General features: G+C 35.7%; 1 protein-coding gene across 2 annotated transcripts in view; it reads right to left on the bottom strand.

Moving 5' to 3' along the window:
- Positions 1-7,404: 7,404 nt before the first annotated feature.
- Positions 7,405-11,461, bottom strand: part of PTAR1 (protein prenyltransferase alpha subunit repeat containing 1) — a 57,680-nt gene continuing 53,623 nt past the window's right edge. For both annotated transcript variants that reach the window (XM_025891418.2, XM_025891420.2), the window contains one exon: positions 7,405-11,461. This exon is cut by the window's right edge and continues 5,284 nt beyond it. The gene's annotated coding sequence lies outside the window, so the exon portion shown is untranslated.

The following is an 11,461-nucleotide window of genomic DNA, read 5'->3' as shown; positions in this document are numbered from 1 at the left end:
GCGATTGTGACATTTCTCACGGTTAGGCCAATAAACAAGCCAGAAAAGTGGTCTCAGTACTTTGATTTAGATATTTTCCCCTCTGGCCCCTTGTTTCGGTTTTGATGTATGTTTATTTATATTCCTTTATCTACTTTGCTACAGACTTAAGCAACTCAGCAAATCCCAAAGTGTATTTATTCCTTTTTAATTATAAATCCAATTTGTAATATGTTTCCCCTGTCTAGCCACAAGGTTCATCTTTCTCCCAGATACCTAATTTGGATACACGATGGCCATTTGAATATCTTTTTTGGAGAAATAACCCAATGTGCTTTTTCAGGTGACATACAATATCAGCTTTTAATTAACTAGTAGTAATAAAGTCTGCTTAACTATGAGTCTTTCCTCTCACCCTCCCTCAAAAACAGGAACATTTTAAAAATTATTTAAGGACACATTCATTAAAAACCCTATTATGCTAAGTGAAGTAAGTCAATCAGAGAAAGACAATTATCATATGATCTCACTGATACATGGAATTTAAGAAACAAGGCAGAGGATCATAGGGGAAAACAGGAAAAAATGAAACAAGATGAAACCAGAGAGGGAGACAAACCATAAGAGACTCTTAATCTTAGGAAACAAACTGAGGGTTGCTGGAGGGGAGAAGTGGGGGGATAGGGTAACTGGGTGATGGACATTGGGGAGGGTATGTGTTGTAATGAGCACTGGGTATTATATAAGACTGATGGAGCACAGACCTGTGCCCCTGAAACAAATAATACATTATGTTAATTAATTTAAGTTAAAATAAAAACACCATAAGATAAAAAATGAGTCTCTCACAGTTCCACATACTTGCCAACACTTGTTTTTGTATTATAGCCACCATGTGAATGTGAATTGTTATCTCAGTATGGCTCCGATATGTATTTTCTAATGACTAACGATGCTGAGCATCTTTTCATGTGTTTGTTGGACATTTGTACATCTTCTATGGAGAAATGTTCAAATCCTTAATCCTTTGCCCGCAAGTTAATGGTCATTTGCTTATCACTGTTGAGTTGTTGTAAGGGTTTTTAATATATTCTGGGGACTCATCTCTTATTAAATATATGAGTTTTAAGTATTTTCTCCTATTCTGTGGGTTTTCTTCTCACTTTCTTGATAGTGTCCTTTGAAGTACAAAAGCTTTCAGTTTTGAAGAAGTCCAATTTATCTGCTTTTTCTTTTGTTACTTGTGCTTTTGATGTCATAACAACAAAGACATTGCCTAATACAAGGCCACAGAGATGGTACACCTATGTTTTCTTCTGAGTTTTATAGTTTAAGCTCTACATTTAGGTCTTTAATCCTTTTTGAGTTAATTTTTGTATATGGTGTGAGGTGGGGATCCAGATTAATTATTTTGGATGCATGTTGATATTTAGTTGTTTGAAATATCTTTTATAAAAAAGACAATTTTTCCTCATTGAATGGTCTTGGCACCCTTGTCAAAAAACAATTGACCAGGGTTGCCTGGGTGGCTCAGTGAGTTAAGCATCTACCTTTGGCTCAGGTCATGATCTCAGGATCCTGGGATTGAGCCCCACATTGGGCTCCCTGCTCAGTGGGGAGCCTGCTTCTCCCTCTCCCTCTCCCCCACCCCCCTTCTAGTACTCGCTCATTCTCTTGCACTTTCTCAAATAAATACAATCTTCAAAAATAAAAATAAACAATTGATCATACATGCACTGTTGTTTTTTGTTTTTAAGTTTTGTCTCTCAATTCCATTGACTTATATGACTATCCTTATGCCAGTATGACATTGTTTTGGTTACTATAGATTTGTAGTTGTTTTTGAAATTGAAACTGTAAGCCCTCCTACTTTGTACTTCTTTTTAAGTATGGTATTAGCTATTTCTGGTCCCTTGCAATTCCATATAAATTTTATTATCAGCTTGTTAATTTCTAAAAAGTCAGATAGGATTCTGATCGGGATTATGTTGAATCTGTAGATCAGTTTGGAGAGTACTGCCATCCTAACAAAGTTAAGTTTTCTGATCCATGAAAATAGGATAGTTTTCCATTTACTTACACTTCTTTTCACTCCTTTCAGCATTGTTTTATAGTTTTCAGAATATGTATTTTGCACTTACTTTGTTAAATTTATTCCTAAGTATTCTTAGGAACATATATAAACTTTGGAATAGGTGTCTAGACTTTTTTTTTTTTAACAGAGAGAGGGAGAGAGATGTGAGTAGGGTGGGGCAGAGGGAGGAGAAAAAGAATTATAAGCGGGCTCCACAGTCGGCATGGGGCTCCATCCCATGACCCTGACATCATGACCTGAGCCAAAATCAAGAGTTGGACACTTAACTGAGCTACCCAGGTGCCCCTCTGTCTTTTTGTCTTAATAGACTTTATTGTGGGGGTAGTTTTAAAGGTTCACAGCAAAATTGAGTGGAAAATACACAGACTTCTCATCTACCCCCTGCCTCCACACAGGGATAGCCTTTCCCATTATCAACATTCCCCCAACGGGGTGATAACATTTGTTATAATTGATGAACCTATGTTGACCATCATTATCATCCAAAATTCACTAGGAACCTTGCTTAGTAATATGCATTTAAAGTTCCTCCATGCCCTTTCATGGCTTGATATCTTGTTCCTTTTCAGTGCTAATATTGCATTATCTAGATAGACCACAGTTTATTTAGCCATTCACCTACTGAAGGACATTTGACAGCTTCCAAGTTTTGGCACTTATGAACAGGACTGCTATCAAAATCTGTGTGCAGATTTTTGCATGTACGTTAAGTTTTTTATTTCTTTGGACAAATACCAAGGAGCTTAATTGCTGGGTTGTATGGTAAGATTATGTTTACTTTTATAAGAAACTGCCAAACTCAAGTGGTTGTACCATTTTGCATTCCCTTGAGCAATGAATGAGTTCCTGTTGCTCCATGTTATAGACAGCATTTGGTGTTTCAGTGTTTTGGATTTTGGCCTTTCTAATAAGTGTGTAGTGGTATCTCATTGTTTCAGTTTGCACTTCCCTAATGACACGTTGTGTGGAGCTTTTTCATATGCTTATTTTACATTTGCAGATCTTGTTTGGTGAGGTATCTACTAAGGTCTTTGGCCAAGTTTTCATCAGGTTGTGCATTTTCTTGTTGAGTTTTAAGAGTTCTTTGTATATTTTGGATAACAGTTATTTGCTAGGTCTTTTGTAAATATTATTTCCCAGTATATGACTTGTCTCCTCATTCTCCTGAGACCATGTTTGGGTTTTTTTTTTTTTAATTGTATTTATTAGAGAGAGAGTGAGAGAGAGCAGGAGCAAAGGGTGGGAGTGGGGGAGAGGGAGAGGAAGAAGCAGACTCCTTGCTGAGCAGGGAGCCCAGTGTGGGGCTTGATCCCAGGACCCTGGGATCATGACCTAAGCTGAAAGTAGACGCTTAACCGACTGAGCCACCCAGGTGGCCCAATCAGGCTCTATTTGGCTGAGTTTGAGCTATTTGATTCCTTTTAAAATGTCTATCACTTTGGTGAGACATGTTTCTCAATTTTCTTTTAGTTCTTAAAACATGGTTCTTTAAGGTCTTTTTTTTTTTCCAAAGATTTTTATTCATTTGAGAGAGAGAGAAAGAATGAGAGGGCGAGCACGAGAGGGGAGAGGTCAGAGGGAGAAGCAGACTCCCCACCGAGCAGGGAGCCCGATGGGGACTCAATCCTAAGACTCCAATATCATGACCTGAACCAAAGGCAGTTGCTTAACCAACTGAGCCACCCAGGTGCCCTAAGGTCTTTGAACACATTTTAAAAAGCTTGTTTAAAGTTTTAAGTAAGTAATGTCTGTTCTTTCTCATGGGCAGTTTCTCTTGGTTGCTTTTTTCCCTGGGTATGAGCCATACTTTCTTTCCATGTGTTATATTTTTGTTAAAAACTGGGACATTTTGAATAATGTGCCCAATCTCAGAATCAAATTCTCCCTCATCCCCAGGGTTTATTGTCACTGCTTGTTGTTGTTTGGTGGCTTTTCCTGAACTAATTTTTTAAAGTTCATATTCTTTATGGTGTGTAGCCATTGAAATCTCTACTTAGTGGCCTAGTGGTCAGCTAATGATTGGATAGAGATTTTCTTGAATCAAATCTCCCCATTACTGCTGGAAGGTACTGAGTGCATGTTGAGGCAGGTCTTCTACACTCATCCAGGCAATTAGAACTGTCTTAGCCTTCACTTTCTGCTTGTGCATTGACAGGTGACAGCTGTGGCCTTCTCAGGTGTTTTTTGAGCACGTACACATGCCTACCCATTTGCATGGACTTCTAGATCTGAAATTTTTACTGCTCATGTCCTTATAATTAGGACTTATTGTGTCCCGTCCAATAAAATCTGTCTAGCTCAAGGTTGCAAAAATATTCTCGTTTCCTAGTGGCTTTTTTGTGTTCTTAGTTTTTCTATGATCCATTTTTAATTTTTGTATATTATGAGAACTAAGAGTTGAGGCTTATTTTTTCCATATAGCTATTGTTCCAGCACTATTTATTAGATTTCCCCATTGAGATGATTTTGGTGCCTTAGTCAAAAGTCAGTTGACTCTATGCATGTCTGTCTGTTTCTGGGCTTTTTTTGTTCCAAAGATTTGTCTATTCTTATGCCAAAACCACAGTCTTGATTACTATGCCTTTATAGTAAGCCATCTTTTCAAGATTGTTTTGGTTAATTCCTATTCATTTCCATATAAATTTTTTATCAATTTTACTTAAGAAACTCACTGGAATTTTGATAGATTATGTTGAATCTATAGGTCAATTTGGTAGGAATATTTTATGTAATGGCTAGTCCAGAAATACGGTATTTTATTAAAAACAACTTTGTACTCTAACTTAAAAGATATTCTTCTTTTATTGTGAATATAGCATTGAGCAAAGTACATAAAATATGAACACATGTCCACATGGCCCAGTTCAAGACATAGAACCCTGCTAGAATTCCTGAAATTTCCTATCTTGATCCCATCCTGATCATGGTTCCATTCTTTCCCAACCAGATGCAACCACTATCGTGACCTTTATAATAATAATTTTCCTACTTACTTTGTAGGCTTGACTATTTTAAAACTTTACACGAATGGGAATCATATGTGTATGACATATGTGCTTATTTTACCTTTGTTCCTCAAAGAACTCTTTCAGTATGCAGAATTCTATAATGGTAGTTACATAATTCCAGCACATTAAATTATCATTCCCATATCTTCTGACTATAACAAGAAGTTGGCTGGCTATTGATTTAATGTCTTTATCTTCAATTACTTGTAAGATAGTATTTCTATTGGTGTTCTGCAGTTTCAGTATGATGTAGATTTCTTTATCCTGCTTTAAAGAAAACTTCTAATATTTTTTCTAACATTTTAAATTGTGTTCAGTAGGAGTGTTGGTCCTGTCATTACTGGAAATGGGAATTAATTTTAATTTTTAAAATAAAATCAGAATCTTACTTTACATACTTCTCTGTAACATCGTTATTTTTTATCTTTAACTTTTTTTCAAGAAATAATTTATCTTTTTCATCTAATTTTATATTTTGTTTTTGTGAATGCATATAATACCACTGTAGGAAAATATCAATTCACTGAATCTCCTATTTGTGTATTCAAGTCGTTTCTGGTTTTTACTATAATAAATGCCACACAAACTGGTTTAACTTAAAAATTTCTTCACATGGAATAACTAACATTAAGACTTATGAACTCAATGTTACAAATTAGATGTGTCCACACTTAGTTACAGACAAGAGAGAACTGGTGATTAGTTTTGCTCCAGGGGACCCTAGATGGTAAGTCTCTATAAAATTTCCTTGAAAATAAAACAGATGGGGTGACTGAAGCTCTACCCATCCCAATTACTCACCAGCCTTCCAGTATTCTCTCAACAACATGTCTAGAGAGATCACTAGCAATTTAAGAAATATGAGAAGGGGCGCCTGGGTGGCTCAGTCGGTCAAGCGTCTGCCTTCGGCTCAGGTCATGATCCCAGGGTCCTGGGATCGAGCCCCGCATCGGGCTCCCTGCTCCACAGGAAGCCTGCTTCTCCCTCTCCCATTCCCCCTGCTTGTGTTCCCTCTCTCGCTGTCTCTGTCAAATAAATAAAATCTTTAAAAAAAAAAAAGAAATATGAGAATACAAAAATAGTATGATGGAGGACCATTTCAGCCCACATTAGCTCCTCTACACAGAAAGCAGACCTTTCATTAATCATGCCGTAATTACTATGAGAAGTATAGAAGGAATCTAATACAAGAAATTTGTATCTTCGGAGGATTCTGATACTAAAAGTGTAAATTCATAAGTATTATCTGTCTGTTGTTCATATAATTATAAGGAGTGGTAAGGGAATTCTTCCTGGCAGCCAGGATTACTCTAAGAATCTTTCTATGAAAGAGAAAATACTACAGTAATTGTTGCTTCTATTTTCAACTTCTACTGTTAACACAGGACACATAAAATGATACTGCACTTCTCATAAGAAAAGGGCATACTGTAACTTATTATTTTAAATAAAGCTGATGCCCCATCTAGCCATTTTGGAGTAGGGTGGGAAAGATAGGAACTTTGGCACTTTTTAAAACAACAAAAACAAACCAAATAGTTTCTCTGTCTCAAAAAAAAAAAAAAAGCACCAAAAGCAAAGTTTGAGCTTGCAACACGAGGAAAGTGGTACTGCTAAATATATACAAATGATGAAAGGTTTATCGTATTTAAAAATTTTAAAGCTAGTGTATCATCCTGCCTCTGTTATTACTGTTAATCTTTTATTTCAAGAAGCACCGTATTAAGCAAAACAATTTCCCAGGGAAGCATTTTGCTAATATTAATTGTTGTCCAAACTTCTTTTTATAATCTAACTCAAATCAACACTGTCTTTAGTAAGCTGGTTCCCTTCCCTAGCATATCAAAGCAAAAACAATACTGTAGTTTTAAACACTGTGGGACTCTGGCATGATGCAAGTAACTTCTATATCCTGTTTCCTACCAAAAATAGGCATTGATAATAGTACGTTATTTAAAATACAATCCTGAAGAGTCATGGGACAAAGTAATAAAGGCCTTTCCCACAAAACATCCTTTTTAGTATTTGAAAACTTGAGTTAAAATAAGTGTCCAACTTCATCAAATACTTTTCAGAGTATGCTTATGTATTAAAACCATTTAAATTACTGTGAATGCTGTATATCCAGCTTAAAACATATGAAGTGAGACTCAAGGCTAAGAAAACATGGGATTTAACACTGAAATTATCAATTCCCTGCTCTATGTATTCATTTAAAATGTAGGAGAAAAAGCAAATCTAGTTATTATAATGACTTTCATAAGTCAACTAGTCATTATTAATGCACTCTAAGGACAAGTATGACAATTTCTCTAATTTGTTTTTGACATTTTTTAATGTCCTGGACACAACTGACATTTTTAATTCTTTCTACATCTGTAAGTAATCAATTCAATGAGACAACAGCTCACACATCCACCCCACTACCACCATCACAGCAATTAAACAGGACTGCTTGGCAGACTGGAGCTGAGGTTAAAACACCAAAACAAGCAAAAATAAAATCACACTTTACACTCATCTTAGGAGATGAAAAGTTTACTTAGAAATTGCAAACATTTAGCAAAGATAAGACATAAACACTATTTTCCATCATCTAAGGAATACAATAATTTATAGCTGGCTTGGTACATGATCACATGATAAAAACAATCTAATGGAAAAAAACCAATGGTTCATTCTACTTTTCTGCCACTTGTAACAACTTAATAAGTGTACCAGTAAGTACTGGAAGACAGATGCATAGGAAGATTAGAATCCTAGGGCTGTTTGTTAATACGCATTATTATAAGAATTATATAAAAACAAATAGATATACAATTAACATGCAATTTAAGCTATTATTTTGAAGAAACAGGACAGAATTTAGTGAACACACTGAAAAATGTGTTAATAATGTGTTGTTATAATAAGCATATCATGGCATCTTACATGGCATGTAATTTCTTTCTTCTTAAATAATGCTTGGCAAATTGGAACAGATTGAGCTCATTCTACAGCAAATTTAAAATGAAGACAATGTGGATAATTCTATTAGATACTTTTCTAAGTATACTAAGTAATTTTTAAAGACCATGATTTCATGCCTACCTCACCATCTCCCAATTTAAAATAAAGTCATACTTTGTACCCTATGAACCTGCACTGTCCAGTACAGTAGCCCTTAGCCACGTGGCTATTGGAGCACTTGAGATGTAGCTAGTCAGAACTGACATGCACTGTGAGTGCAAAATACACAACGAATTTTAAAGACTTACCATGGGGGGAAAAAAAGGCAAAATATCTCTATAATTTTGTATATTGATTACATACTAAAATGATATTTTTAATATACTGGGTTAATTAAAATATTTAAGCTAATGCCACCAGTTTCTTTTTTAATACGACTGCTAGAAAATTAAAAATCACATATGTGGCTCCCATTTATTTCTATTGGATAGTGCTAATACAAATAATTTACAGTCGACCTATGAGCCTTCGAATTTAGCATCATACTTCAAGCACTCTGGAGAACTAAGTCCCAGAACACCCTCTGCACATACTTTACTGCAAAATTTATTTTTATCCCTCTGCAAGGTATACATTTTAAGTGTAAAAAGAATTCACAAAATATTGAATTCTTCAAAAATGTGAATTAGTACACTGTGAGAGCTAAAAGAACTTTCAATGCAGATTGTTACATTGAGAAAAATAGCTTAAGAAAAACAATGCAATCAGAGGGAAGACGGTTAGTACCTTCAGTAAAATAAGTTAGCCAAACTTATCTTTAATGCCCAGGATCTGACCTTGCACCACAGATCACATATGTAACTTGTCCATTTAACCACAACCTACAGGAAAATCTTAAAACAACATCAACAGCAACTTAAATACTCCATTTTTGGAAAATTTTCAAGCAATGTAAAGTTCACACACATGGTCAATTCTAATAGCAGAGTACAGATGGTATCTGAGAACCATCCCGTAAATTAAAGTCCCGCAGTGTTAAATAAAGTAAGCAACTGCTTACTGTCCAAGAGATTTGGATTTAAAAAATAACTTTTTCAGAGGCTGTAAAAAAATATCACTGACCTTTTATCATTTTCTTCCCCCTCCTCCATTTTTTAGTTTTTGTAGTAGTGTGTATAAATATTTGGCCTATTTATACCACATTATTTTTTATTCTGTCCATCTCAAATACAAGTTCATCTAGAACCCATTTCGTCCTTCTCCTAGGGACAACACACCTCCAGCCCGAACACCGACAGTGGCCACCAGCTGGCAGCCAGCATCCCAGTCACACACCAAGAACCTCGCCAGGAGGCAGTACCCAGTTATGCTGGGCTACGCGCTCTGTCCCTCCCAGCTCAGGTTGGAATGTTTGTCTTTTAAACTGTTTAAATCTGTTCACATTGGGCAAGCTCTGTCAAAAATGCTCTGAAGCCACAAATTAACAGATTCTGAAACAAATATTCATAAAAATTTCTCCCTCATATTAGAGATGCTCTGAGAAAACAAGAAGTACAGGCGATTGAATATAACTTCACATTTCACCACTACCACTTTTAAAACACTGGAAAGCAACCGAGATTTGGGGAGAAATGAACAGTACCTAAGACAGGTAATGCTAGGTATACCAGTGCAGAAACTGATTGCAGAAGTCTACAGCAGTTCCCTCGGGTTCAGCAGCCCTATTAAGACATTTACTCACATTTATTAATGTGTCTTGCACAAAAAGGTAACCAACCGCTTAAACTTTTCCCATCTCCTACCTTCAGACCATGTTCTACACAAACAGTATTTTTATTGCATGTTACTAACTCCAGCCTAAATAAGCTTAGTAATTCTTGTCAAATGATAGAATTTTTCAGTTTCAAACATATATTACTCTAAAAATATACTCCTCCGTGAAAAGGTAACAGTTAGTTTGATGGTAGATCAATAATCGACTATTTATTGAGCACCTACTATGACTGCACTCAGTCTACACTCTTTAACTGATAAGAAAAAAATACATGCTTCAAACGCAAGATGACAATGGTGAGGGAGGATACTATTATGAGCATTTCTAATAGAATGCTGTATGAGTCAATATCTGAATGTGTGAAATTGTTCATCCCTAGGACAGGAAAAAACCTCAGATTTATTACTAATCACTTTACAGAGATAAATTAACATTTGAAGTATGCTGCATAGTACTCTGAGGAAAGTGATGGCCATACATAAAATTAAGGCTGATTCCCTAAAGATATGGAAGGAAAGCCAGAATGTCATGGTTCATAATCATCCAAAGACAAAATAATAGTTTACACAAATATCTGGTTAATTCAGGCAAATGGCACTTGTATGAAGTTTCCAACTTTGCTTGTGGGGCTGGTTTAATAAAACTGCCTTTAAATAGGAGCACTTTAAATAAAATTAAAACCCTTTAAATATAATTCTCTGTAAAATCACTACATAAATTCAAGTTCCAAATCTCATTTAAATGTACATACATACATGTATGTGAATACGCACACGTGTATGCCTTAAAAGTATCTAAATCACTTATGATGTTTTGTGCAGTTGTATATCTTGCCTTGTATGTTTGAGGCAAATTGTGTATCTTAAGCACAATAAGTGTATTTCTCCTGAAGCTGAGATGAGACAGAGGTAAGCTAGTTTTAACTTTCTAGCCTTTAATGGTTCTGACCCGTTGGATCCCTGCAAGGTGCAAGGCATTATGCAGTGTACTGAACACGTACAGGGTCTCTTTTCAGGGAAACTGAAGTTTTAAGAAGCAAAACAGTTGTCAGTTTGAAAACCAACAGTAATTTTCTGGACAGGATTTCCAAAAACAGAATGATGTCAACTAAAGCACCCCCAACTTCTGCCAAACATGGAAAACAATATATTACAGAAATCGTTTCCATAGAAGACATGTGTAAGAGAACATTCATAATAGGGCTACAGGGATTGAAGCAGCGAGATGAACAATGAGGCGGTCACAGAGCATCTATGAGCTACTGCACTGGTAGTGGTTTATAAAAAATACTATCTACACTAAAATTTTAAGAGCTAGTAATATATTTAGCATATTTTTGTCTTTTTTTTGCCACTGAATATAAAATTTTGTCCTGAATTTACTAAACCTTCTACACCCTGAGGAATAACAGATTAATAAAAGAAATGTCAGGGTTAGCTTTGTGGACCATATTATCATCCAAAAAGCACAACCTATAAAGAGCTAATATTCTTGGAAGCACAAAGTTTCATCTGCAGACTAAGCTACTGCTATTTTTTTTAGCAAAGAGTTTGGTTTTAAGTGTTAACATGGCCTAACGAGAATGCAGATGTCAAGTTGAGAGCCAGAGGCACCCCCTGCAACACACACACACACACACACACACACACACACACA

This window comes from Callorhinus ursinus, unplaced genomic scaffold (assembly GCF_003265705.2).
Source record: "Callorhinus ursinus isolate GAN/ISIS: 27379988/994484 unplaced genomic scaffold, GSC_fseal_2.0 scaffold28, whole genome shotgun sequence".
NCBI classification, from domain to species: domain Eukaryota; kingdom Metazoa; phylum Chordata; class Mammalia; order Carnivora; family Otariidae; genus Callorhinus; species Callorhinus ursinus.
The sequence above is the reverse complement of the archived record's forward strand: the minus strand, read 5'-3'. Positions and strand labels throughout refer to the sequence as shown.